Raw genomic sequence first — 7150 nt, forward strand, 5'->3', positions numbered from 1 at the left:
TAATCGTTATTTAAATCAATCGTTTAGTCGTAATTAGAGAATACGAACCAACCCTTATCGTAATAGTATTCATTCATTCGATCCATCATTAGAGTGTACTAGAATTGATTGTATGTATGATTAAATTTAATTAAGGCCCGAATTCGTAGAGGAGCGGTTTTAGATCCTCGTTATTTACTTTAATTGTATAATTGCTACAGGTAGGGATACCCTACTCATCCTTATTATTGTATAAGATTCGTGTCATAATTGAGATGCTTGTGTATGTCGTAATAGAATGATCGTATGATGAGATTTAATGAGTGTCTAACGAGGTTGTCGATAGACATAGTGTATATTGTCGATAGATATAGTGTATGTTATTGATAGACAGGTTGGAATATGGTCGAACGACAAGAGGTATGTTAGTCAATCGACATGATGTATAATGTCGATCGACACTCTGGCACTTGTGTGATAATTTGATTATTTTTTTTTTGGTCAAGTAAGCTATTCTCATTAATTATATAAATTCCCAAGTACAAACGTTTTTTGAGACTTATACTTGTGCCTCTAAACTCACATAAGACTCTCAATCCAAGTTACATACTTTACATTTTGACAATTTAGCACTCGTAATCTCATACATACATCATTCCTAACACTCTGAAAAAGAGATTATGGTCGCCATAATACACCGTCAATCCTGCAATGGTTTCGTGCAGACCAAATCCAGTAAATCAGACTTGCGATTATAACTGCTATGCCTTCTTTATGCCCAGCAGTTCTGTTCTTCTATTTGAGCCACCAATCAATACAGTTCATAATATGGAGTTGTACCTGGCACCAAGCTGAAACCAATTCTCTGCATTTCTGACTATACACACAGTTGAAATACAGGTGGTCATGTGACTCCTCCTTAACTCCACATAAATTGCAACAATTCTGACTCAATATATGCATTTTCATCATCCTATATTGTGTTAAAAGTCTCTGCTGCACAATACGCCAGCTGCAGAAACTGTGCTTAGGTAGTATCCACCTCTTTTTTATCCAAGGAAACCATCTAACTTGCTCTTTCTCAGGTATAAGCCAGTTATAGTCCTTCCCAATCGTTTATTTTTGGCCAAACCTACTCCAGTCACTCTCAAACAATAACTCTTTGAAAATGTTCTTTACTACCAATCTCAACTAGCTGAAGAAGAGGGTTCATAATCATGCCAGTTACCACTTTTTATATAAACTGCATGAACCCATCTAACCCACAAATGGTCAGCTTTTATAGCAATCCACCAAGAATACTTAGCTATTGCAGGAATTTTCCATTTATGAAATTTCCTGAGTCCCAGATCACCTTGCCCTTTAGGTTAACAAATAGTGTCCCAGGATACCAAGGCAGGGTTCTGTTTTTGTTCATTACCATGCCACAAAAAGGATCTGCAAGTAGCCTCAATTCTAGCAATCACGGTTTTAGGAAGAACAAAAATACGAGCCCAAGAATTATTAAGGGTGCTAAGAACTGACTTTGTCAAGACAATCCTTCCTGTGTAAGACAGTTTTCTATAGCCCACCTCTTAATTCTTTCCACAATCCTCTCAACTAAGCTGGAGCAGTCCAGAATAGACAGTTTCTTTGGAGACACATTGACCCCTAAATATTTGAAGGGTACACTGCCCCTCTTCATACCAGTTACCTCTTCCACCTCTTTTATAAGTTGCTCATCAGTACCATTGTAATAGATGTTTGATTTCCTTCTATTTATCAACAAACCAGAAGCTTTAGAAAAATATTCAAAAGAGTGAATTAGCAACTCCATAGAGGCCCTATCCCCCTTATAAAACATGATAAGGTCATCTGCAAAACACAGATGTGTGAGCCTTATTCTTTGACAAAAGGGATGATATCTAAACTTCCTCTGCTGCTCAGTGACATACAAAATTCTGCTTAACTAATACAAGCATAAGGTAAAAAGCAAAGGTGACAGAGTGCCCCCTGCCTCAAACCCCTCTTGGCCTGAAAAAAACCAAACACCTCTCCATTCAAAGTAATAGAGTATGAAGGAGTGGTCACACACTGTTTCAATAATCTCATAATTTGGCTAGGTAACACCAGGCCCTGCAGCATTCCTTGTATAAAACACCATTCGACAGAATCGTAAGCCTTCTCTAAGTCTAGCTTCAGAAGAACCCGAGGGGAGCAGGATTTTCTCTTATAAAGCTTGACCAGTTCCTGTCCAATGAGGATGTTACCCACAATATCACAACCCTTAATGAACGCACTCTGGGATGGACTAACAGTCTCAGGAAGAATAAGGCTAAGTCTTGCATATAACACCTTAAAAAGGCATTTAGTTGCAACAGGCAATAGGCCTAATTGTAACACAGAATCAGGCATGTCTACTTTACGTACCAGAGTGATAATGGTGGCATTCCACTACTTTAAATGTTTCCCATAATGAAAAGCACTCCTAATAGCATTGGTCACCTCCTTGCCTACAATATGCCAAAGCATCCTTAAAGAACTGACTACTATACCCATCAGGCCCATGCGCCTTATTACCAGGTATATCAAACATGGCAGTCTTAATTTCTTCATCAGTGATAGAGGCAGTAAGTATAGAGAAATGAGCCTCATTCAGACACTTACCATCTTTCACTATTCTTGCATTTACAGCAGTAACAGGGTGGGCAGTACCTAATAAAAACATGTAGTAGTCCTCAAAGGCTCCTTTAATCCCCTCAGGATCACTGCAGAGATGACCATGTCTATCTTTCACCTCGTACACCCTAAGTATAGCCCTTCTCGTTTTAATAATAGCATGAAAAAATTTTGTATTATCATCACCCAGTTGAAACAAATCTGTTTTTGCTCTTTGTCTCAGATATCTCTCTCATGCTTTCATTCAATCCACAAATTCCAAAGCACAAGCTCTTTCTGCAGCACATGCTTCAGCATTAAATGGGTCCTGAACCAGAAAATTTTGATAATGATTCAAGGTTATTTCTGTTATATGAGTTCGATTTTCAATATTAGAAAATTGTTCCTTATCCAACTGCTTGAAAACCCATTTTAACCCCCTCAGTTTCAGAACCACTCTAAACATAGCAGTGTCCGTTATCTCCCTAAACCATTCTTGAGTAAATATCTACTCAAACTCTTTTGCCAATGCCCACATATTGAAATACTTAAAGGTTCTTCCCTTCCCCTGTATCTCTTCATCAAATTTGACCAGACAAGGACTATGGTAAAACATGCCTTCTGGTAGGAAATGGACATAGCTGGTAGGAAAGATATCCACCCAATTATCATTACACGCACCTTATCAATTTTATTGTATACTTTAGTACCTATCTCATGTTTCTTATTCCAAGTGAAGAAATTGCCCTTTGCTTTCAAATCCACCAAGTTGCAATCTTGTACTAACTGAAGAAGAGGCCTAATATCAGCATAAGTGACGGGATTGCCTCCAATTCTCTAATTACTACCCATCACAGTATTAAAATCTCCACAGATAATCCATGGACCATTAATGGTCCCATGATATCTCATAATGTTATTCCACAAAATTTTCCTTTTTGCTACTTTGTTAACCCCATACACTACAGTGTACCAAAACTTCTTCATTCTAGCTTTATCATAAACTTTTGCATGGATACATTGATTAGTGACATCACAAATATCTACTTCCACGACCAAATGATCCCACATTACCCAAAGTCTGTCTCCTTTACGTAGGCTAAAATTAGTGCATATGGACCACTAGTCACAGATTGTATTTCTAGCTTTATTCCAACTACTACTCCTTATTTTTGTCTCTACCAAGCCAAACAATCCCACTTTATTTTAGAGTAAGAATCTCCTTATTTCTTTTTGTTTTGCAGGATTATTCAGTCCCCTAATGTTCCATGCTCCACAACTATCCATTCTCTAGGCTGGTCTTGCTAGATTCTTCTCTCTCAACAAATCTATTCAACACCATTCCCTGTCTAGTTTTTTGGATTGACTGAGATAAAGCTTCCATAAACGGCAGTCCACCTGGAATGAAATATCTCTTCTCCCCATTCTCTTAACGAAGCAGCCTCGTTATGAATCTGCGAGGAATAGAGTGCTCAGCAATAGGTTTGTTCATCACCACATGAGTCACAACATTTGGTGTCTGTAGAACTACTTGCTGGACTATAACCCTACCACTCTTAGGTGATACCCTCTGAACATGCATCTTAGGTGGAGGTACCTGCACAGTAGGCACAATTTTCTTCAAACTGATTTTCCACACCTTTCTCACCACAGGTTTGGGGACCTCCTTCCTGCAATCTGCAGTTACATGGCCCACACCCTTACACGCAGTGCACAGTTGGGAAGTGCTAGCCTATATCAACTTCTATCATAATCCTCGCAAACCCCAGAAAATCCTTATGAGTTGTAGCACTATAACATTTGATGAAAGTACCCACAGACCCACATAGTTTTTTTAGGCTCTCCAAACCCCAGTATTTCACATCTAATCCAAAAATCTTCATCCAAATTGGTACTTTCTTAACATCATGTTTAATCAAAATAGTCTCAGGTGTCCATTCTTTGACAATTACAGGTTTATTGTCAAACAGAAGGTGACCATTAGATAATACCTCCTGTTGTTGCGCCTTAGTTTTGAACCAGACTACAAAGATCCCATTTGGCATAAATGAGACCTTGTCAAGCCCTTGAGTGTAACACCCCCATACTCCAAGTGCCTTACCAGGACCACTCACGTATGAAGATATTACCATCTCGGTTACCCGAGGCAATGATAATCAAATAAACAATGAAGAAACAACGTTTAAATATAAATACTTAGTGAATAGTTACAATTCTCAAAACCAAACCAAAAGTATAATACATGTTCTCAAACGGACTGTTTACTGTTATAACTGAAATGTAAGTAAACTACTAAGCTACAGCGGAAGACTCCTATCATCATGTCGTGGCAATCCCAGCTATCCCAGTACTCATCTCAATACCTGCTCAATATCTGCTCACCATCCCCGAATGGATCACCGCAGGTTTACAAAACAACAACCGGGGTCAGTACTAATCACAGAACTCAATGTATATATCAACAATAAGATAAACACACAGCTTAACTGTCACACACACACAGTCACGCCAATTCCAATCATCTCATTCACTGACTGTCCACTGGACCAGCCTGCCAGTGGGGGACCGCAGCCGTACCCACCAAATCCCCGCTCCACATAGTGAGCGATAACCCTATCCATTAATGTGCACATCCCTTCCGTGGCGGGTTCCACAGAAGGCGAAACTAGGGCGTGAAGCCACTCCCGCAAGTGACCTCACTCAGCCGAGGCCACGCCTCGAGAACCATAGACAACGATCACAATCACAATCACAATACAATTACTATATCAAACAATCAATCTTAACACATCAACAATCATCCCATTATGGGACTAACACTGAGTAGGAAATCCTACCTGGAAAGCACACTATCAGACGGTCTCTACTGCTGTATCAAAAAGCTTCCTCTATGAAACCTCCTCCTATCATACAACATACAAATGCTACCAAATCACATACTACTCATAAACCCCCAAATCCCTATATTAGGGTTTAACCAAAACAAAGGAAAGACAACAAAAAGGGTACATAGATCTTACCCTCGACGCAAGGATCTCAACGGTATAATCAAAGATGATAACTGACCTTCCAAACTCCGGGAATTGATAACAATGCGATTAGGATTAAGAACTTACTTGCTTTCTCTCTTAAACAGAAAATTAGGTTTTGCAAAAGTGTTTTGAATAGTGACGACGAAGGTTATATATCTTAATCGCATAATTAACAAAAACCCAAGAAAACTCCCCGTAAAACCGGCTACTCGATCGAGTACCCAAGGTACTCGATCGAGTACCCCCTTACTCGATCGAGTATCCCAGCTACTCGATCGAGTACCCAACAGGTCAGAAACGTTTCTAAAACGTAACTTGCCCTTACTCAACAGAGTAAGACCTACTCGATAGAGTACCCAAAGACTCATAAATATGGAGTATTACATTGACCCTGCCACACCCTCTTGACAAACCCAAATATAACATTACTATGGGGGTTAGCTCCTAAGACATAACAAAATTTCGAAGTTGACCAATAAGCAACCTCATCAGCCACATCAATATGAGTGATCTTGACCATAGGTGGAAATGGTGGCTCCGGTTCATCTTCTGATTGCTCCATATGTTCTTCATTCTCTAAAAATACGCTCCAAATCTGATTCAAACTCCTGCGATGAAATTCGAACATGTTGTTGTGGGGATTTCCCCTTATTGGTAGAAGCTAAAACTAAATCATCGTGTTTTTGTTGTTTTTGAATAGATCGTAGAGGACTATAGGTGGTTTTCTTCTTTCTCGTCATTGCGTGGGTAAGAAAGAAACACTCGTAAAATTACAGAGGTTTTTCACTCTTTAATTTCTCTCTCATCCTCCAGCTAACGGATGCTTCATTATTACAATTATTCCTTACCAATTTTATTATTTTTGCGCTCGTTTATTATGCATTGTTTATGATTACATCGTATACTTGTGAATACATTGTTATTGATATATTATTGAGGCACGGTGTTAAGGGAATTGTGCGAGTGTGAGATGAGATGGTATAGTGTTAAGGGAGTTGTACTTTATTGCGATGAGCACGGTGTTAAGGGAGTTGTGCTATATTTTGGTATGTACATGGTTGGCTCGTGTAAGACGGAAGACGGGTCATGGACGATTGGCCCGTATAAGACAGGAGATCGGTTATCCATTTGCTAAATTACTATTCGTTGGTTACTTTGTTGTTTACTTTATAATAAGTTCTACTTACACTTTTAATGTTATTGTCTTCAGTTACCATTTATCCCTACTCAACCTAGACGTTGACCGTGTGTTGTCTGTGTCAAATTATCACCTATTTTCGGGGTGGCATGTGTTGATCTATTCAATAAGTTTCGATTGAATGGGAAGCAGTTGACTTAGCAGGTTCAGAATAGTTGCTGATGTTGTGTGTTGTGTTGTTCTGGGACTAGGACGAGTGGAGCTGTATTGTCAAGTCTAGTTATCACGATTCATTTAGTTGTCGTCAGACTTTGTCATCTGATTAACTTGTCATGTACTTTTATTATTTATCAATTGGTTGAGT

The sequence above is a fragment of the Silene latifolia genome, chromosome Y, assembly GCF_048544455.1.
Source record: "Silene latifolia isolate original U9 population chromosome Y, ASM4854445v1, whole genome shotgun sequence".
In the NCBI taxonomy this organism is placed as follows: Eukaryota; Viridiplantae; Streptophyta; class Magnoliopsida; order Caryophyllales; family Caryophyllaceae; genus Silene; species Silene latifolia.